Source organism: Misgurnus anguillicaudatus, chromosome 3 (assembly GCF_027580225.2).
Source record: "Misgurnus anguillicaudatus chromosome 3, ASM2758022v2, whole genome shotgun sequence".
Taxonomy (NCBI): Eukaryota; Metazoa; Chordata; class Actinopteri; order Cypriniformes; family Cobitidae; genus Misgurnus; species Misgurnus anguillicaudatus.
This window is the reverse complement of record NC_073339.2, coordinates 45,432,752-45,456,907: the sequence shown is the minus strand read 5'-3', so window position 1 is coordinate 45,456,907 and position 24,156 is coordinate 45,432,752.

The following is a 24,156-nucleotide window of genomic DNA, read 5'->3' as shown; positions in this document are numbered from 1 at the left end:
AGTTGAAATTACTTGTAAATCCGATTTGATTCAACAAAAAATTTTAAGGCAGCAAAGTTTTTTTACAGTGCATTTAATATCGGACTTTACACAGACTTTATTCATCTGCATAATTTGTAATCATAGTGAAAAAGCAAAACATCAAAAACAGACTTAGCAGGTCACAAATAATCTGACGTGATAATACAAATCATTAAAAGTATCCCACTAATAAGTATAATTAAACCTTACAGAACACCTCCTTCACATGAGCGGTCTCGAGTCTTAGCAAGACAATTGTGCTTTAAATGGGCAAATTGTTACACAGCTTTAACACAGTTTTAATTTAATTTTAACGTTAGTGGCATTGTCATGCCTAATAGATCTATGCTAATAACTATAACATTGACGTTTAACAAAGACGTAATTTGTAGGCCCCTTAAGCATTTCCAGCGTTGAACATTTTGGTTGGAAACAAAGGCAGTGTCTTTTTATATTCATCCCCACATTACTGGTTTAAGCCAATGTTTTAAAACTACTAGGATATACTAAAAATGAGATTACAGACTACACAAAACACAAGAAACGACAACGGTCAGACTAACAACAGCTGTTCAAGACAGATAATAAACCACCTATAAAATACTTACATGAGCAAAGAGGTCATTGGCAATTTACAGATTTGTGAAAAGGCCAAATTAAAAAATACAAATTGACATAATGAAAGTATATAATGAGGACTCAATTTCGAAAGTTACTGTAAACATGCAACATCTCTATCATGTGACAATCCAGTCTGAGGTCAGTAAAGCGGTCATGCAAATAACTAGTTACATATTGTGTCTGTTTATATGGACACTTTTACATATAATTACTTATAAGTCATGGTTCAGTCGTCTGTGTATACGTGTTGATAAAATGTGTATGCTGACTTCTAAAAAAATAAAAAAAGGAAAAAATTAAAAAATAATAAGAAAATAAATAAAAAGAAAGTTTAAATGTATAACATTATAGATTTTAATATGATCTTCTCTCCAACTAAGACTTACAAGGTATAGATTTTTTTGTGAATGTGTTTTCAACCCATGACCTTTTGCCCTGTTACCGCAATGCTCTACCACTGAGCTTTTCAGGGGTTTAATGGTAATTCATTTTCTGAATTGCTCCGCTTCATCTCTGTTTTCAATCCATCTACATCATGTCTGATCTACTTGCTCAACAACCTTTAAATAACTAAAGAAAAAAATCTGTCACATTTAATATGCTTCAAACCTTATGTGGTTCAATATAATCTTTACCATGCATCAATACAACAAGCTTATCAATCTCAAAGAATGGTTATTAAAGCCTGACAACCTTTATTGGTCTTCAATACCCACAGAAGTAAAATAACAAAAATTGATTGTATTTTTGGTGTGTATCCCACTTAATGATTTGGTTTTATTTAGTTTAATCATTTTTAAATATAATGTCTTATATATTATAAAAAAGACTTAATTTTGTGTTCTATTAAACTATACCTTTTAAAATGATTTGCAGCATCCAAGTTACCATGTGTTATTTGTTTCAGGTGGCTGTTAGCTTAAAATATAATACCTTGGAATGGTATTGGGACGCGTAAAGAACCTGTAACATCTGAAGAACCTTTTTAAAAGAATAGAAAGCAGGGCTAGTCAACTGGTGGCAATCCAATAATTTTATCTGGCCCATCGGTCATCTTTGTCTGATTTAAAATCAGCGTGGTTACTTTAAAGCCACCTTTCTGTACCTGACAAATGACGGCCGATAAACCGGAAGGAGAGTCAGAAAGAGGCTGTGTTGGGTTCCAACCATCTGCGGGTGCGTAACTTTCCGTTCCAATTTGAGCTTTGGGTGCATTAACTCATTCCACGCCAACCTTTTTTTAAAAAGTTGCCCGCCAGCATTTTTTTGGTGTTTTTCACAAAAGTTTCACAAAATGCCTTTTAGGAAAATTTACTTAAACATACAAATATATCAAATGAAAGAAAAATTTTTTTAGCAAAAAGCTTAAATAATTGCATTTTTGTGAAGGAATTTTGTTGGAGATCAGATTCAGAATGATTATCAAAACATACATGGAGTATAAAATTAATAAAAAAAATTTTGCTTCAGTTTTTTATAAATTGGGTAAGAGCGACATCTAGTGGATAATCGCTGTGTTACAGATTACCATAAAAACTCATCAGGAACACGTTTTTTTCATGCATATGTTTTCTCTTAATTGACGACATAACTTGTCAATGGCGAGGAATGAGTTAAAAAAAACCTTGTGCGACTACTTGTGTGAGTAAATTACTAAGTATAGATATATTTGTAGATTAAAGGCTATTGCGCTGGAATGAGCATCTCTCCTATGTAGACATGGGTTGACGATTAAAATTTCATTACAAATGCCACTAGGGGTGAACCCCTGCAGTCGTGTAGTGTACAATGGAAAGGCGGTTAGCCTATATATCTTTAAAATATTAAAAAAGAAAACATAAAGTGCATTTTTAGTCTTTAGAAGAAGAGCCTATATGTTGTGAATACTTGAAATGTAAAAATTTAGAAAGTTAAACAGTTATAACCAAAATAAATTTAAGAGCTCTGCATTACAAAAATACATGTGTTGATTATAAAAACTTGCAATTTTATGTGCAATGTTTGTAGTTGATCTATTAATATATAGCTCTTGCAATGTTAAACTGCAAATGTTTTTAAAATATTACAAAAACTTTTTTCAGTAATTAAATAACCCTATATTTAACAGATAATAATATATAATAGGTAAAGGTAAAAAAATATATAAAACTAAAAATAGGGGTAAAAGTTTGGCCCACATCATGTTTACACATTTTAAAATCTGGCGTTCGAAGAAGAGTAGTTGAAGACCCCTGGTATTAAGTATAAAATGTTTTATCAACAACACCAATCTTCAACCATTTACAAAACTTTAATGTCTGCTGATGTATTATTGAAAAGAACCTTGTCAGCAGTGTAAAAACTGTTGATCAGCATGTCATTCCATCTGTTTACAAATATCAAAAATTAATATTTTTTACGCATTACAGGGTCTAGTTGCGCAAGTGTAAAGTATACAGCTCAGCGCTTATGCAAAAAGACAATGAAAATCTGGTTTTGAGAGTTTCTCCCTAACTTGCGTTTTTCATTGCACGGTCAAGATTTGAATTCAAACAAGTACGCCTTGCACAAAATTAGCATAAAATTGCTATTCATCAAACAAATCAAAAATCCTGTATAGGCCCGTGCAACAGAAAAAGCTATTAGCTAAAAATCAAGTGAGAACTGCTAAGAGCTTCCACAGGCAAATGTTTATAAATATTTGTACTCTTGTATTTTGCTGCCCATAGAGCATTATAATTCCCTATTATTTCCATATCATCAGGTTAGCTCGGCCTTCTAAGTACGTCTAAGACGTGTGCCCCACTATACACATGCCTTTATGTCATTTTAAATGAAAAGTTATCATCCTGACACAAGATAGCACTTCAAAATAAACAGATGTTTATTTTACAAGAAACACTAAGTATTACGTGGCCCCAACACATTTGAGATTGAGATTTATATGGGTCTTTTACTTTTTCCCAGTAGCTTATCCAGTCTGTCCATTAAGGCATACTGTGCTTGCCGTAAGTGGAAAGCCCCACTGGAGGGAAAACATTTGCCAAACTGGGTCTTCGTGAATAATTGCTGATCCCCTACCCTACCTCGGCTCTACTGAGCTAGAAGAGCCCTCGCCGCTGACAAACGACGCAGCCGGTCTGATCTGGCAGTGAACACCGATGAGCATCCAGATGCGACTGAGGCAGCAAACCGACACCCGCATTGCTTGAGATGGGATTAGAGAGCGCAGGCTGTTTACCAGCGACACTTGCAAAATAAAACTCAAATGAACTTATTATTAACTGAAGCTTAGCCCAGATTTAAGTATTACGGCATGTGGTACGTTAGATCAGAAAACGAAACGAAAATCCATTTGCATGCATCGCGTGCTGCGTGCAATCGAAGTCAACAATGCAAAAACAGCTCTGATGGAAAAGCCAGCAGGTGTTCCTGACAAAATTCCAAAGTGCATGAAGCAAAAAGTGTGAAATTAACCGGCTAATTTGTCTCCCTTTTTCTTAATTTATTTTAAATGCACCCAAAAATCATTTGTTTAAACAGTCTTAATGCTTAAATGGGGTGTATTAGTCAAAACCCATCATGCTCGCTTAACCCGACAACTTATTTGTTGGAATATACACAAATTATATCATAATTGTATCATATAATGGATAGCAATGTGTCTTAAACACTCATCTGTCTGCCATTGGTCGGACAAACAGACACATTATTGGTCGAGCTGGATTTAGTGTTTTAATAGCATCACATTGTGTGCACGCTTTTAAGACTGGAAAATAACATATTTGACAAAAAAATAAATACTTCAGGATCAGTTAGCACAAACGGTCAAATTTCCTTGCTTCCACTGAAGCACACAAGATGCTCTCTCTGGCACAATCTCTCCACTCACGCTGGGATAACATGGATCATCAGGTTTTACTCACGCTTGTACAGTCCATGCCAGCTTGTGTAAATGATTCAATGCAACATTTCACTCAAATTGTTATGCTGATATTACGAGACTTTCTAATCAGATTATACAAGAACGTACAGATTTTCGGACACTGCTGTTCATTGTGCTTTAGATGTATATCATTCAACAGATCTCCGTTCTATAATTAGCTTACATGTATCCTGCAATTTAAATTGATAATGGAGTATAATTGAGCATCGAAATGAAGATCAGGTAGATTAATGGGTTAATAATGTCATTAAATTGTAATCTAGAAAGGTCAGTATGAGTTCGCACTGTATTACATCTGCTGGGGCGCGGATGCCTGATTCACTTTTTGAAGACCTACAGGGAAACCCTGTGAAAAGAACAGGTTCAGTATTATAACGCCTGGGATTTCACTTTATGTGCTTCAGGGGCTTAAATAAATGAAAAGTCTTTGGGTCACGCCAACTCAGAGTCTTAACATGAACTAAAATAAATTTAGCAATTTCTGCATAAACAAAGAAATGCACCATGACCTCAGCCGGTGACCCTAATTACCCGTTGGTCTATAAAAAAACACAAGAACAATGTGGTAAACTATTTTACTCAGGTCAGTGCTTGTATGTTTAACCTTAATGTCCAAAAAGTGTGAATAACTCTTTCCACATTGAGTTTTGTCTCATGCAGTATTGTTTATTTTTAATTTTCAGGGTCTTTTGTTGTGTGTTCCTTTATATTTATTGTCTATGATTTTTCTTGAGATGAATGGATTGGAGTTTCATTGTATTTAAGTGTGGCTTACATTTATGATGTTGAATTTCAAAAATACATAATGGTGTTGTACAGCATATGATGGTAAGGGGGAGTTATTATTAACTGTGACCATAATTATAATACATTATTTTCAGATCAGTTTTATTTCTTTAATGCTTTTCGTAATTATGCATTGTTGCAGCTTTACATAAAATAGTTTTTGTGCAAAATCATACATTTATTAGAGAAATAAGAATTTGATATTAACAAATTCATGGACACACTTTAAAGGTGCATTTCAATGAACTTTCGTAATATTTAGTGCCCTTACAAAAATCTTCCATGGTATCTTTTTACAGTAACTATTAAAATAAAAAAAAATAGGGGTGGTTTACTGGACAGGGAAAGTATAGCCGAAAGTATACTAGGGATGTCCGCGAATGCGTGCCGTCTGCATGATGTCATTTCCGTGCAGCCCATAATTTGAGACCATGCGGACAGTGCGCGTACAGTCCGCGAACAACATCGCATGCGCGTGAAAATATTTAGACAGAACACTGCACTATAAACAATGATACAAAGGAAATAGACAGCATTTGCACACACACACTATCGTTTTTCTTCTTTAAAGGTGCAGTGTGTAAATTTTAGCGGCATCTAGTGGCGAGGTTGCGAATTGCAACCAAAGGCTCAGTTCACTGCTCGCCTCTTGCTTTTGAAACACATAGAGAAGCTACGGTAGCCGCCACCAGACAAACATGTCATCGCCAGAGACAACTTATTAAAAAAATTTGTCCGTTAAGGGATTCTTTAGAATAATGGAGGCACAAAATGGCGCCTTCCATTTAAGGTGTCCCTCTTTGTATGTAGATAAAAAGGTCTTGTTCTAAGGTAATAAACACATAACGGTTCATAATGAAAGGTCAAGAGATCTTTCTAAAAAATTACACATTGCACCTTTAACTTTTCTTCTTTAACTCTTCAGAGAACAGAAGGCTTTGGAGCATGTTTGCTACCATAATGTTTAATTCCTGTTCTTTGTTGTTTATTCTAAACTGTGTTTGTAATGGTGGATCAGTTACTTTTCTCTTACCTATCATAATCTTTTGTACTGTAAATGTTGCCAAATCAGTGCTGCCCTGACGGCCTTAAATTAGACTAATAATTTGAATAAGAAATCATTTGTATTGCGTATAGTGTCGGACGCGGCCATCCGCATATAGCTGCGGGGAGTATACTTGGAAAGCTGCGCGGACGCGTGCGAGCCGGATGCGGACGCGAAATAAAGGTATACCCCGGCCTTTAGTTTAATTAGAAAATATAACTAGTTTTAACAAACATGCGTTAATAAAAATATTACTTGTGTGCATTTTGAGCCAAAACAAAGGGCACTGATGTATTTTGTTTTGCCTCAAAATGCACACAAGTAATATTTTCAATGTATTTGAATGTTTCCAACATGCAAACAACTTGCACAAAAATATTTTAAAGGGCACTGATGTATTTTAAGATATGTTAGTGCAAGTTGTTTGCAGTTTGGACAGCTCTTACATTTATTTTAGTCTAATCTCTCTCTGGGAAACCGCCTCATAAAGTTTTAAAAGGCTTTATGAATCAACTTTGATTCTTGCACCTAGCATTTATTTACCCTGAACCCCACAGACACTCGCAGTTTGATGTCCTGTTAGTGTCAATCTCTTCAAAACTTTGCGTAAAGTGAAGGACAAAGTCCACTTGAGTCCAGTAAATTATATAAATTAGACATTTAATATAAAATGTACCTGCCTTCAAAGGAACATTTCGAGCAGCCCTTAAAATTAAGTTTTAAATGTGAATGAATCAAGTATGTTTTTTGCACCTAGCATTCATTCCCCCCAGACCACATGGACAATCGCAGCTTGAAATCCTGTTAGTGTCAAACTTCTCCAGAACTTGTGAAGGTCAAAGTCAAATGGACGCGATATCTCTCGTCAATCAAGAGAAAACCCTTCCCTGCTAATGACGAGTATTTCCGGCTTCCCGCAATATTGCTATTATCCGCAACTTCCGCAACTTTTTAAACCTGGAAGTATTGCCCTATGGCAAGCGGCTGCATGCCGTGTCTGTTTTAAAGATCGCTCTGAATGGGATCTCTATGAAAAGTCCGTCACAAAAATGGAATTATCTCAGCTTTTTGCTTAAAATGTGGTGTTTTTGCAGAAACCTACCCATATTCAAAAGCTGATAACAAAAGAACTGCTGAAAGTAGGATGAAACTTTTTTTTTGAAAGCAGAGAGTCTGTTCTTTCATTTGGTATATTGTATGTTTATATATTTAAAGAAGAACATTTTCTGGAAGGCATTAAACTTTTGTAAAAATCATGAAAAACGCTGGCGCTGGCAACTTTTAAAAAAAGGGCTGGTGGGCGGCGCGGCGAAAGAGTTAATAAAATTGGAGTTCCGACATTTCTCTTGGCTGTGAAGCTGTGTGCAATACATTATTACACAAACATTGATACAAAATTTTGTGCCGTTACATGATGACCGAAAAAAAACAGCTGGTTATTGGAAAAATTTGCCAAAAATCACGAGCACGCTACTAACGCATTTAGTTACTGTACTCTTAAAGCATGTCTATTTTATGTTAGTTAATCCCCAACACTGATCAAGATCAATTTAATAGTTCAATTTCTCTCATCTCCTCTCTACATTATCCATGGGGAGGTCTACTCATGTAATGCACTTGAATGGACCAGTAATTATAAAACTAGGACATATAGCAATGGGAGATAATTAATATTACAGCGTCCCCGGGAGAATTTTTTTATGAAAAGTAGGATTTGACAGAGGCTTTCAATTATGTCAACCCCACTGGGCACTTATATCCAGAATGTATTACGTCTATATTAAGTGCCTGCACATGACAAATGCGATGTTGGGGCGGAGCCTATATCGCAAGGGATGCGAACCCATGATGGTTTGTTAACTTTAATTCATTACACATGCCAGCAAACAGCTGATTAGGTGTAAAATAAGCTTCTTCACTCACCATATGGAGGCAAAGATGTCAGTTTGATGGACAACACTGTAGAAAAGTCACACATATACAGAAAATGATTCATGTTCGCAGGATTTTGTACTATATAAAAGAAAGGCAGAACCTTGCTCAAAGCAGAAATAAATATGTGGTTTTGAAGGAAAATAGTTTGTTCAAATGAAGTTGGCAATGCCTCTGTTTTGTTTGACCCTCAGATAAAAACATCTTGTTTTTATGTTAACGTTTACCAAAGCCAGTTCATGATCGACAGTCTAAAGATCACGGCTTAAGCTTTATTCAAAGAAAACTTTTTATATAGTTCATTCTTTATTAGGACGAAAGTGAATGACTCACCTCTGAAACATTAAACATATTTGTGTCATCAGCCTTTAATCTGGCAATATTGGCTCTGGTTATTCAGGTAACCTACTGTAGATAAAAAGTAAAAGTTGGATCAACTTAAAAAAATACTTTAATTGGTAACACCTAAAATATTTAAGCATCTTCAACTATTTTTTTTACTTAAATTGAAAAAATGTAGGTTGAAATTTTTATGCAGTGACAATTAAAGGAATATTTTAAGTTAATCCAACTTTTACATTTTACAGTGTAGTTAGTTTGAGGTAAAGTAGATATGTAGTTTTAGTTTGGTCTCATTTTGATAGAATAAAATATTATAAAGGCAAAACAATAATAGAAAAAAGTACATACATATGCAGCCCAGTCTCACGAAATTTCATTATATAGTCATGTAATTTTTTTATTCTTTTTTCGAGATATTATCACAAATTTTCGCGTTTTTTCATGATCGTATAATTAATTCCTGTTTTCGTGTGATTATCACGTATTGGTTACTCAACAGTTTTGTCCTATTTTCTTATGAAAAATCACGAAAAAATAATAAAAAAAAATTGCGTGTCTATATCACAAAACCTCGTGAAACTGGGTAGATATACGAGAGATGACCTGGGTATTCCTACTCTAAAATAATTTTTAACCAATTGAAAGTCCATATAACTTGTGAATTATTATTCAAACCTTAGAAAACCATACAGTACGTGACTTTGTGTGCTCATAATCCAATAGAGATTTGGTGCAACAAAGTTTGATTTCACATTTATTTAAATCTTTGACATGACCTTATTCAGTCAATACTAAAACATTAAGGTTATATTTTTACAGAATGTTCTTTACTTTATGATTTTGTGAAACAGTAAATCACATAAAAATGACTTTAAAAATGGTTTTCACTAGGGCTGGTCCGAATACTATTTTTTTGATCTTCGAAGCTTCGGTAGTTATTAACAGCGAATATTGGAGGGAGGGGGCTGAACATATTCTTCTCTTTAACCCTACAGTCACATTAGCTACAAAATTGAGCGACACCGAGCGACACGCACCCGCTTGATGGGCGTTCCTTAGCTAGTATCTAAAAGCGGTATCAAAAGTCACTTCAGATGTATTTTTAAGTTACAAGAACGATGTTTTTGGATTTAAAAGTATTTATTTCTCGATAAAAGTAACAAAATATATGAGATAAAATGGCAAACTTCAGATACGCATTTTCCATCATCTTGAATTCTTTTCTTTGACTCAGACACAGACCTACGTCACGCTGCCCCTTCACTCCGATTGGCAGTCGCTTTGTCGCATCGCTCAGCATTTGCATAAAATAGCCTGCTTGTCTGTTTTAGGCACACCTTGCTCGCGCAGTCGCATGGCAAACGGCCACTCCCATTGAAAATGAATGGTAGCCTGTCGCTCTGTCTCTGTCTCTTGTAGCTAATGTGACTGGGGGGTAATACAGGAATCTCTGTCTTTCTCTCTTTTTGCATTTATTATGTCGATCCTATCGACTTCATGCATGGCGGGTGTGTTGCTGTGAAACCAAGGGAGTTGTATTTTGTGCCACACGGCACATTCAGAATAACTTTTAATACACTACAAAAACAGTGTGAGCCGGCATTAAGCCTCACACGTACAGGGCTTATATGCTCCGAGAACAGACACTGCAGAAGTGATACAAAACACAGGTCTGTTAACTTTTAATACTTTTAATAAGGTACCCTAACATTATTCTAACAAACAAATCACTCACATGTCAAAAATTTGCAGCACTGTAATTACTGACACTGTAAAGAGTAACAGTTAGGCTATTTAAACAAAAGAGGGACAACCAAGAAGTTCAACGATCTGTAATAAATAAAGAACACAGTATCATACTTTTAATATCAAGTTTAATTACAGACCCTCAGGCCATCTGATTTGTCAGTGACATTTTTCATCAGTAGAACAATAAAGAAGATATTTTGCAGAAATCCTAGTGCTCTGACATATAATGCAAGTCAACGGGGTTGCCACTTTTGGGAGCTCAAAACAGATATATCCAATAAAAAGTAATCCCCACATCTCCTAGTGACATATTGACGTCTTGCGAAGAAAATTGATCAGATTTTGTGCAAAATTAAACTTTATAAGCATTAATACAGAGCATCTGCAAACTTCTGGCCAAACCTGAGCACAATCTCCTTCTTGTGGTGTTTGCTTCTCTCATTGCCACACCGCCACATAGAGCGCAGTTCCTGCTTGATAGATGCTCTGCATTAACACTAATAATGTATACGAATATTATCATAATAGAATATCGAAGGTGAACACACCAAACAAATATTCAAATAATCAAATATTCTGGTCCAGCCCTTGTTTTCACAGATTAGGTCCCTTATGGTTATTGCAGCATTTTGGCCTCGTATATCTTAGACGGTAACCATTTTTATCCCATGATAAAGCAAAACATTGAAAGAATTAGCAATAACATAATTTTTTATTTAGTCTGTTGCACCTAATATCTTTAGGGTATAAACTATCCCGTTTCAAGCAGCTTCTGAACAGATCTAGATCTTAAGCCTTGTTCTACAGTTACAGAAACCCAAGAGGACAAGTGAAGAAATGGGTCGCTGCGAAAAACAGGAATTAATTTTCTGTCTGCCTGACCCCGGCTCCCACTCCGACTGACCTTGTTCATCACCTGCGCTTTGTTTATCTTGCTATAAATAAATGCGACATGGAAAACCGCTCTTCAAAGAGGTCTTGCATCAGTGATATTGATGAGCTCGAGTGAAACCGGCACACAGCGAGGAATTCGGAAATCAGTGTTGCTTTTATGAGGTTCATATTATAACTGTGGTCATGGCAAAGTCGTGCCCTAATTTTTAACCGTAACACGGGTTTGCACCTGAGAGCAAAGCACCCTGTGACTTACATTTATAAATAAATCATAGATAATTGTAAAGAACAGAAATTATGAGTTATTTTGCATTTAAAAGACATCCAATAGCCATCCAAATGCAGCCAGGATGTCCATTCTAAAACAAGGCAAAATTTGGGCTGCAGTGAAAATTTTATCTAACCATAGCCTAAAATAAATGAAACAAAAAATAATTATATTAAAGCAAACACCTTGTAATCGTTTTTGACTTTGCTTACACGATGCAATATTATACACATCACAAGTTATTTTGGCAAAAACATGTAACCAAATTTATATAGGTTTATGTAGCCGGACTATATGGGGTCTATAGTTAACCTACTGTAGATGACGCTGCTTGCTGGGTAGCCAAATATTGAATAATTATAACACTTTTGATGTTATGATCTCATACTGAGAGACCACATTGGCTATTTGCAATATTATTATTAAAAATGTATTATAAAACGGTTGGTTCCAATCCTTGATTCTGATTGGTCAATAGGTGTGCTTTATTCACGATAAAACACTGCTATGACCGCTTCACCTAACACGGTCTCACACCCATGGCGTCAATATTTGACGACACTTGACCATGCGTCAATATGTTGACGCGGAGGGTATACCTTTCGCGTCATTTTTTGACGAACTGGGGACTTCAATACTATTAGGTACGCGAAATTAAACAGTTGTCGCCTGGCATTGGGGTTAGGGAAAGGGTTGGGTAGGGATGTCATTATGTAAATCTAACCCTAAACCGACGCGAAAATGGTAGAAAATGGTAAGAAAATAGGAAAGAGAATGCAACGGACTTAATAGTATTGAAGTCCCCAGTTCGTCAAAAAATGACGCGAAAGGTATACCCTCCGCGTCAACATATTGACGCATGGTCAAGTGTCGTCAAATATTGACGCCATGGGGTGAGACTGGGTTGCTTCACCCAACGGTTCTATTTAATATCACTGCGCCCTTAGCAACACCCTTAGCAACACATAAACATATAATGAGACAAAGTCTGAGAACAGTTTGTTGTTTTTATTTGAGCTTTCATGTTGTTGTTCGCAGTCAGGGACTATTTTTTCTAGCGTAAGGAATGTTTTTATTGATTTAACTTCATGAAAGTTGCACTAATTTTTTTTACTTTAATATTGTGTGGTAACCGTTTTATAAAAGCAATAAGGTACTCGAGGCAGCCTCTCGTACCTTATTGCTTACTTATTGCATGACTATTTGAAATGAACTAAGGAGGAATGCTGAACAAAAACTAAAACAAAAACACTCTGCCTTAAACATTCATAAACATTTGTTGTGCTTTCCCCTATAACATTGGTTCTCAAACTGGTGGGTGGGGTCGGGTCCCCCTTGGGGCCGCAAGATGGGTCCAGAGGGTCCAGTTTTATGACATTTAATTAAGGCTAAAAGCTACATAACTACATTGTATTATTTAACTCTTTCCCTGCCATTGACGAGTTAACTCGTCAATTAAGAGAAAACACTTCCCTGCCAATGATGAGTTTTTATGGCAATCCATGTTTCCGCTATTATCCACCAGGTGTCACTCTTACCCAACTTATAAAACCCGGAAGCAATGCCGTAGGTCAAACAGTAAAAACTCTGTGTATGTTTTGAATCGGATCTCTATCAAAAGTCCTTCACAAAAATGCAATTATCTCAGCTTTTCCCTAAAAATATGGAATCTATATTTGAGAGGTGCTAAAAAGAAAACAAATGAAGGTGGGATGAAACATTTTTATCTGAAAGCAGAGGGTCTGTTCTTCCATTTGATATATTGCATGTTTATATATTTAAAGAATTTTCTAGAAGGCATTTAACTTTTGTGAAAATCATGAAAAATGCTGGTGCCGGCTGGCAAAAAAAAAAAAAAATGGGGTGGCGTGGCGCATGCTGAAAAGTTTGAGAACTGCTCCTTAACAATCACTCTACAAAGCTTATGATTAACTCATTCACCGCCATTGACGAGTTATCTCGTCAATTATGAGTTAATATTTAACTAATAAATATGCCTTTCTGGACGAATTTCAAAGTGAAAGTGTAATACCGCCTATTTATCAAAAACGGAAGTTAAAAAGATTTGATGATTTATTTGAACTGCCTTTATGTTTGATAGTCATTCTGAGTCTGATCTCTAACATAAATTCCTTTACAAAAACGCATTTTTTTAAGCTTTTTGCTCAAAATGTTGTATTTTTGAAGAGAAATATCCATATTTCAGTGGTCAAATTAAGTGGAAAAAGTAAATATATAATGAAACGTTTTTTCCGCAATTTGTTTGTTTGTTTGTTTGTTTGTTGTTTGTTTGAAAGCAGAGGGTGTGTTCTTTAATTTGATATAATTTGTATGTTTATATATTTATAGAAGATAATTTTTCCTGCAAGGAATTTTGTGAAACTTTTGTTAAAATCACAAAAATGCAGGTGGGCAACTTTTCTCAAAAAGGCTGGCGGTGAATGAGTTAAGTAACCCAACAAACTAACATACAGTACGGTTCTAAATTTAGCTTGGCCGACTGACAGCTGCTGAATGTTAATCACAAATGAGCAGCAACTTTCCAGTAAACAATAATAATTGCAGCAAAAAACCGCAGGCCTGCGCAGAGCTCTGCGTATGCCTTTATATTTCAGCATATGGAAGTTTTAATTCGTCCATTCATCTTACTGCTCTAATTCATATTTATGCTCTTTTGAGATAAGGCCAATCTTTGTAAAAAGGCAGGATTTATCATCTTTATGCATTCCATCAGCCCTGTATAAACACAGACACATATAAATGTATTTATTCTCCAACAGAGCACATAAAAAGCTGTGATATAATGCTACGAACAAGTAAAAAAGCATTCAATTGTTCTAAATAAAGAAAGAGTTATAAAGTATTATTTAAATAGAAATAAATGCTATTTGCGTAATATTGATTTTTCATTTCTTAATTGTGCAGTTCTTTGGCAGAGTAACCAAAGCCGAAAGAGCTCCTTAACAAAAACATTTTTAAAGCAAACATAAAATTTTAAATGAATGATTGAAGATGAAAGATTACAATGACAAACATGTCCCCATTTGGAATAATGTGCAGCAAAATTGTTTCATAATGAATGAAAAAGTATTGCAATAATAATTGGTAATAGTTATAATTACTTTTGTTTAAACCTGTTTACTGTATGACAAATTCATTCATACAGTACAACATATTCATACAGTATAATTAAAAGGCCAATTAAAAAGTAACCAATTTTAGATTTCATGTTGACAGAGTAGCAATGAGTATCCTCGATAGTTATTTATTTATTAATTAAATGAAGTTTGAAATGACACAACCGAGCTCAGGTCGACCCCCGCGGGAATACAGGGGATTCCATGTGAGCTAGTACACGGTTTTCACACTGACCTGCTTTCCAAAGCAAATGCAGCGGAGAGATCCGCACGGATGCGTTCTAGGACCCCTATGGGTTTCAGAGATCCTTGCTTTCCTCATGTATTAACATGAGGCACTTTTTTGAATGATTAAAGGGGAAAGGACCAATGCTATCTAGATGCACGAGTGAGAGAGGGAGAAAGATGTTTGCTATAAAGCCACTACTGGCTGACTGACACGTCCAGCTACAACCGTCTAAATTCCACCTTCATCTTTTGTTTCCTCTCTTCTCTGAATCATGCCAACCCTAAGGGCAGCGAATAAAAGCCAAGGCTCTCTGTCATAGCATTTTGTCAATTTCAGGCCACGGATCCTTCATCTGATACACTTCAGTGTGTATGAACTCCTACACCGCATTTATAACACACAAATGCTTGACCCTTTCCCAGGCAAGATAAATCATGTCGCCTCAAGCAAGGTCTCTCCTGCAAATTTTAGAAGCGTATGTCCTAAAAAGATGTCTGCACACAAAATAATAACAAGGATCTGCTTACTTAAGGGAAACAAGGACTTTTGTGAGTCAGGTGCTTGTTTGAAGATGATCACAGATTTCTTTTCTTTTTTTCTGCTGCACTCCATCTATACATGCATGCACATGAAAATACTGTACAATCTCTCACATCACGTGGCATGCGTAATTTTCAAACAAACCCCGCCCCATGCGGTGACACATCAATCCCATGTGCCCATTCTTTAATCTTTTAATGCCCCCATGCTGTGAGTTCTGATATAACAGCCTTAAATGGACAACACACATTTACGCATGGTTTCCTGTGAACAAGATTGCACACAATGGTAAAATGGTTGCAAATTTCCACCATTATAATTATATTATATCTTAAGCAAAGACATATTTCTTTGCTATTTTTGCTTGTTGGTAAGTTAGGTAATCGCTTAAATACAATTCTGTTTAAATGTATGTCTATAGTGCTTTTTCATATTTTGCATTGCTTCAAATCAGTTTTTATATTAAATATATATTAGTAAAGGCAATAGAAACAAATAAACAGTAATAATCAATAAACAGCCTTATATGGTGGATATCTGATTGCAAAAATGTATGTACATTAGCAATAGCAACCGCAAAACAATATTCGACAATACTTGCCAGATGGATAGCTGGATAGTTAGGTTTAACTAAGAATTACCAGCCTGATCTTACAAAAATTTGTTTGAAGTTAATGATGCAAAAATGTACGATTATCATAAAAAACAATAACGAAACCCCACTCCTAACCCCAACGTCACAGGGGCAAAAATGTACATTATAAAACATTTCTGTAAAATTATAGTGTTACTGCCAGTAATTTACTGTAGATTTAACATTTATGTTATTCACTTGCAACAGTTTGTTCAAAGTTAACCCTTATGTCTTATTGTAAAAATGACAAATTTTACATCTTTGCAAAAGGAAAAACCACAAAGAATCAAAAAGGCACGATAATAAGGTGTCATGGCTCTGCAATCAAAAATATGTTGTTATAATAGAAGTCAAGGGGCAAAAATGGCCACAAACCATAAATGAGGGAGAAAAAAATAAAATCTGATGCTGCACAAAAACTAAAAATGCATCAAAGCCAATGTTTTTATCAATATTTGGCATGTCCAAGACTGTAAAAAAAGTGAAAAAAATCTAGTCCACAATCACTTTTTATATTGAAAATCAGTTATTTTGTGTGTGTTTTTCCCTTCAAATCAGTGACACCATTTATAAACTTGGAAATTAAAGAGTTAAAATCATGGAATTTTTGTAAACATTTGGACGTTTTGATCAGTACTGAGGTTGAGTAATTAATTTATGCAAAAAATAAATAAATAAATAAAATATTAATCTGATACATTTTTACAGCCGTTTAATTTAGTGGCCATTTTTGGTCGCTAACAACACGAAAGGGTAGTGAATTGGAACAAAGCCCAAGGGTTAAATGAACATGAAACATTTTCAGTCTTTATCTTCTACAGTAAGTTACTGGCAACCAGCTGCATAATTACAGTATAGCATTTTTTTTACAGTGTTGGTTTTAACAACAACTTAATATTTATTGAAAAATTCGATATCTACTTTTTTACGCATAGCTTATAATTTCACACTCCTTCTATTCAGTTTTTATCCCTTTAACTTGCTGGTGGGATATGATTTTACTGTATAATTTCTGACACAAATGACTTTGAGGGCTGCAGGTATCACTAGAAACATACTCTTCCAGTATGTGTTTTATCTCTGCTGTTAATTTTATGGTGGCAGTTAAGCAAAGTGGAGAATCTTTTGCCAGCAGCTTCTCTCCAAAACCAGAAGAAAAAGATTGAGATTTAGGAAGAATTCGGTTTTTGCTGCTGTTATGAGAGTCTTGGAGACTGATGAGGACTGCAACCCGGTTTCACCTCACGCATTATAATGCTCTCTTGGCTTTCTCTCTCGCGCTTGCTCACAATGAAGCCTGTGTTCGGTATAGTGTGAGATGCATGTGGAAGTCCCCAGATGAGAAATATTGACACGGAGGAGTTGATCAAGGTTCATTGGTGTGCTATGCATTGAGATTTATGGTTCGTTGTGGCACAATGTGGGAAATCATGTAATGGTATTGTTTTGCCACAGTATTGGGATGAGATGATCCCCCACCCCACCATTCATCCGGAATATTTAGACAGAATGTGTAAAATACATCTGATATCATTTCAGCCATTGATTTAAAATGTAAAAGGCTAAACGGTTTTGAGGGAAATGCTAAATTTAAATAAACTGAAAATTATACAACAAACATGCTTTACTTTATTCCTGATCGTTGATCATCTTCCACACGTCAGAACACACACAAGCACTAACTATTGTGATAAGCGCAACTGCGGTATTGCTGTGGTTTTGATATATTGTGCGGCCCTTAATAATATGAACAACACACATATACACCAATATAATCATTTAGATGTTCGACAGAATCTACATCATCAAACAGCACCATTTTAAACTGCAAAAATGACTTTCTTGCCTAGTATTTTTGTCTTTGGCTTTAAGTACAAATATCTAAAATTTCTTAAATCAAGATCCATTTTCTTGATGAATAAAATGACCTAAAAAAATAAGTCTAGTTATTAGACCAAAAATATAAAATTTAAGGGAATATGTGCTTAAAACAAGTAAAAAAAAAAATACAATAGGGTAAGAAATATTTCTTAATTTTTTCTTGAATTAAAGGTGCAGTGTGTAAATTTTAGCGGCATCTAGTGGTGAGGTTGTGAATTGCAACCAACGGCTCAGTCTACTGCTCACCTCTCACTTTTGAAACAAATAGAGAAAAACATGTCATCAAACATGTCATCGTCGGAGACAACTTAGTAAAAAAAGTTTGTCCGTTAAGGGCTTCTGTAGAAACATGGCGGCACAAAATGGCGACTTCCATGTAAGGGGAGCCTCTGTGTGTGTAGATAAAAACATCTCATTCTAAGGTAATAAACACATAACAGTTCATTATGCAAGGCTTTATACACCCCTGATAATATAGTTTTGTATAGATTATTTAGCATTTCTGTCAAAAGATCCTTTTAAAAATTACACACTGCACCTTTAAAGGAAGGGTATCTGATTTAAAAATGCTAACTTTAGCCTACACTGCAAAAAAATGATTTTCAAGAAATTTTTTTTTTAGTATTTTTGTTTTCAGTAAAAATATCTAAATTCTTAAATTAATATGCTTTTTCTTGATGAGCAAAATGATCCAAGAAAATAAGTCAAATTTTTAGACCAAAAATATCAAATGTAAGTGATTTTGTGCATAAAACAAGCAAAAAAAAAAAACAAAAAAGAATGGGATAAGCAAATTTTTTCTTGAATTTTTCTTGAATTTAGTGTTTAAGAAAAATTTTCAAGATTTTTTGCTTACCCCATCGGCAGATTTTTTGCTTGTTTTATGCACAAAATCACTTACATTTTGTATTTTTGGTCTAGAGGCTAGATTTGTTTTGTTGGGCCGTTTTGCTCATCAAGAAGGAGCATCTTGGTTTGGGAATTTTTGGATGTTTTTGCTGAGAACAAGACAAAAATACTAAGATTTTTTTTCTTGAACATCATTTTTTGAAATCATGATCCCACCCTCAATTCAAATCCCCATCCAAAGTCACAACTTCTTCAAAACACATGAACATTCACAAACCAGAAAGCCCATCAGATTTAGATACAACATGTTTTCGGTTGTGTAGACGTAATTTAGTATTTTTCTCATAGGTTTGAAAACATAAATATCGTTACGCTAATTCGTGGAACTACATAAGCAACAGCATGTTTCATCAGAGTATAATATCGAAATCAATCTAAATACAATCATATATCGCGTACCTACCTTTCCGAAAGAAACTGCAACGACCCTTTCGGACCCTTTGCCTCCCGCAGTTTCCATTTTGTGAAAAAGCAGTAAAGTTACCGGGTTTTTGCTCTTTGCTAATCCAACCAGCAAAATTAAAAATGTTTCTGGATCAAATCAGATACCCTGCATTTAAAAGTGTTTAAGAAAAAATTAAACACCACATTAGCAGTTCAAACTGTTTTTTTATCGGTCCTATGCCAACTACATTTCATAGCACTGTACTGTTACTCCATGTCAACAACCGTCTCGAGAAAACAAATATTTGAATAAAACATAACCGAGAACTCAATAAAGTCTCCTGAGCAATAGCATCTCTCTGGCTTGGTTCAGGTTCAACTCTGTAGGAAACACATCAACATCATAAATAATCAGTGGAAGCACACATGGACTCCAACCACTGGAACAACTTATCACTAAGCATTTGTGGTGCAGATATGAACATGCACTATTAGTATTCATAGTTTTCATGATTCATCTAGGGAAAGTATTAACAATAATTAAATGAGTTCATTACTTAATGAGTGGAGGCCAATACATGTCCGTACCAACACAAACTACTTAACAACACTCATGTTTCACCTGCAAAAAAATTATGCATTTCACTTGCAGATTTTGTTTATGCATGCTCAACATGTTTGCGTTTCATGCATAACAAAAATAAAATCCCACTTCAGCACAGCCATGTCATTGTTCAACTGACATGGAATGTATTGTATTCATTACGTACACTATATTTGTGTTTTTATGAATCACGTAATCATGGGTTCTACCATTCACGAACCAAACAATGAGTCAGGGAACTGTGGTGCATATAAAATCTCTTTGCGAGCAACAAGAAAACATCAGTTTGGACATAGTGGGGCAGTGTTTATTGTCTATTGACCTGCCCTGTGTCAAGGAAGTACGCAACACCAACGCTGTGCATAGATTACCTGATGACAGATACATCAGTGCTAGAAAAAGGGCCGGACGACCAATTTCTTTCTTGCAAACATCCTTGACACCTGGACAGAAGTCAATTGGCACTTTTGATAGTATCTCGCCGTGTATCTCTATGCAAGACATTTTGTAATCCCCCAAACCAATCGAAGAGGGATGCTGGGAAAATATGAAATGAGATAGAAAACACGACCGTACATATTAAAGTCTGACCTCTTTTCGGCACATGAGCTAAACTAATTAGATGATTTGTGTTTTTCAGCATGATTTGAGATTGATACTAAAACCTGAACTTGCACAATGAGATTTGTAGGCAATCAACACTGTGCATAAATAATATTGCATGAGATTATGGAAAGAAAATATCTCAAGTTGTCTTAAATGTCTTTAAAAGTCTTTAATGACTTAACCAAGTAATTAAAATAGTTCAAAAACATTAGCATTAAAAAAAAACTTGTTTCTGAAAAGTTTTTATGTTAATCTGCAATACTGCAATTATCCACTAGATGCACAAAAAAAAACGGATGCCAAAACGTTATTTACTAATTTTAAACTCTGTGTATGTTTTGATAATCATTCTGAATCTGATCTCAACAAAATTACTTCACAAAAATGCAATTACTTCAGTTTTTTGTATTTTTTTTTTTTTTTTTTTTAAGAAAAATACCCATATTTAAGAGTTTTAAGCAGAGAAAAAAATATAGATTGGATGATTTTTTTTTCCTGTTTTGTTTGTTTATTGTTTGTTTGAAAGCAAAAGGTCTGTTCTTTCATTTGATATAATTGTATGTTTATATATTTTTAGAAGAAAATGTTCCTGAAAGGCACAAAAATGCTGGCGGGCAACTTTAAAAAAATTTCTGGCGGGAAATGAGTTAACAAGGGTTTGGCTGTTTTACACATTTGACTCGAATGTTTATAAAAAAATCAAACTGTCTATATAAACTGGATTAAAATTAATTTAAAATAGGTCTGTCAAAAGATTAATCACATACAAAATAAAAGTTTGTGTAATATATTTGCGTGTGTAAAAATAATATAATAATAAAATAATTACACACAGTGCACACACATATATTACGCAAAAAAAAAGCTTTTACTTTGTATGCAATAAATCGCAATTAATCTTCTGAAAGCCCTATTTAATTTTTTATAGTTAATCATGGAGAAAAGATACCATCATGTCAGTAACTCCATAAATATGGCATTTGCACCAAACTGCACCCAAGCCAAACCTCAACAGTGAGGTGCAAAGCAATGCAATGTTAAAAGATCTCCAACAGGGTAACACAAGATGGTACTCGCTAGCTCTCCATGTACCGTAGTATTTACATGCACTTCAGTGTACTTTAAAGTACATACATAACCAATAACATGGTACCAATGCAACTGATAGATGAGCTAATATTGAAACTTGGTCTGAATGTAATCCCATTAAAAGGAAGAACCAAAAACAAACATATATCTTAAAATGTCATATATAATGTATGTTCGTATCTTCTACAATGGTCCATTACTGCAGGACCGTGAGTAAGAAGTCATTGCGTTCAGCTATAGCAGATAACCACACCGAGCTGTGAATGTGTCCCCAGTGGGCTGTCTGTGTTTTTTTATTTTATGTTTTCTGTCAAACCTTCAGTCTGACCCTGAATCATTTCCAATGCAACAATTTTTATCAGTTTGTCCTTGATACAGGAACACATCATTGATGTTATGAAGATGCCACATGCTTTTACCAGGCCCCAGTGGATGTGATGCAAATTTCAGTTTCTTTGTTTGTTTGTTTGTTGCTTTTTTCAATCCGATGTAAATGCGTGTGTAAGTTTTATTTAAAACATATGAAAGATCATTTCTGAGCCTGGTTCATATCCCCCCAAACATGCTGTAAAGTAAAAAAAAGTGTTTAAAAGGTTGGAAAAAAACAGTAAGGTCCAAAGAAACAATAACTACAATAAATGTTTAAAATGTACTAAACCTTAAACTTTGTAAAAACAAATGTTTGCAATTTAAACTTTTTACATAAACAAGTAATGTTTACTATGAATAAATACAATAACAAGAACATCGGGTTTGTTATCATCGCTTCTTGTTCTCCTATTATTATTAATATTCGCCTTTTCCTCTGACCATTAGTCCACCAATCCTCTGTAAACACAGCGGGTTTCATGAAGGTCACAGACACTTTTAATTTAACCAAGCCGAGAAACCAGCTCGCTTACAGGAACTTAGTTCATTTCTTTTCGTACGTGTCCAAGTGTTGACTGACCTGACGAGTTGTTAAGACGGCAATAAGTTCATTGAACTCTTCAAGCATGACCTGCTTGTTCGCTGTATGTTACATCACTTATAATGAGAACACATTGAGCTAAAGTCAGACAAACCAGACTTCATCGTTCTGTTGGTGTTGGAAAAAATATTATACAGTATACCATTTAATGTCATATACATAATGTTTTTCAAATGAACTGTTCAACTGTTATCCTACAGTGCATTACAATGTACCATTTTTAACAGTATGTGTGTGGATTCGAACCCAATGATCTTTTGCCCTGCCAACAGAGTACTATACCACTGCGCTATTCAGAAGCACTGTTCATGATGGATGTACATGCACTTTTGGAGCTTTTACATGTTGGGGACTACAGTATATATTGCACTCTATAACTGACTAAGGTACTTTATAAACCATGCTGGGTAAATATTGGACAGAACACACCACTGTGTTAAAATTGACCCAGTGCTGTGTTGTTTTAACCCAACTGGTTTTATTATTATTATTATTATTAACTCATTCCAGCCACCTTTTTTTTTTAAATTACCTGCCAGCATTTGTTGTGATTTTTAACACAGTCTCGCCCCATGTCGTCGGTGTTTGACGACACTTGACCATTCGTCAATATGTGACGCGGAGGGTATACCTTTCGCGTCATTTTTTGACGAACTGGGGACTTCAATACTATTACGTCCGTTGCATTCTCTTCTCCTATTTTCTTACCATTTTCGCGTCGGTTTAGGGTTAGATTATGCAAAATTAAACAGTGTATGCGAAATTAAACAGTGTACGCGAAATTAAACAGTTGTCACCTGGCGTTGGGGTTAGAAACAGTTGTCACCTGGCGTTGGGGTTAGAGTTAAGTTTGGGTAGGGATGTCATTATGTAAATCTAACCCTAAACCGACGCGAAAATGGTAAGAAAATAGGAGAAGAGAATGCAACGGACGTAATAGTATTGAAGTCCCCAGTTCGTCAAAAAATGACGCGAAAGGTATACCCTCCGCGTCACATATTGACGAATGGTCAAGTGTCGTCAAATATTGACGACATGGGGTGAGACTGGGTTGTGATTTTCACAAAATGCCTTCCAGGAGATTTTTCTTTTATAAATATAAAAACATACAAATATATCAAATGAAAGAATAGACCCTCTGCTTTCAAACAGACAAAACGGGGGGGAAAAAAAACAATTTTATTCTATCCATTGGCGTGTTTACCATTTTGGAGGCCCCATGCAAAGTCCAAGAACCAGGGCCCCCATTGCCCCAGCATTGCCCAAGGTTTTTCATGTGAATTGCACAACAATAATATTCAGTATAGTGAGATATATATAAACCAGGTTTATTTTGTTTTACACTGCTTAAAATAACACTAAATTGTTACAGTTTGGTATGACAAAAATTCTTGGTTTATAAAAATGTTTCACGCCCCTCTCAGAAATATCTTTTGCTTGCAAATGTCTTATAGGATGTATTTAAAACAATGTAATTAATACTGCAACTTCAGTGTTTGACATCTTACTAAAAAAACTAAATGAGGTCAAAGAGGAAGCATTAGATTATGATTCAGACTGATCTAACAAACTGAACTAACAAACACCAGC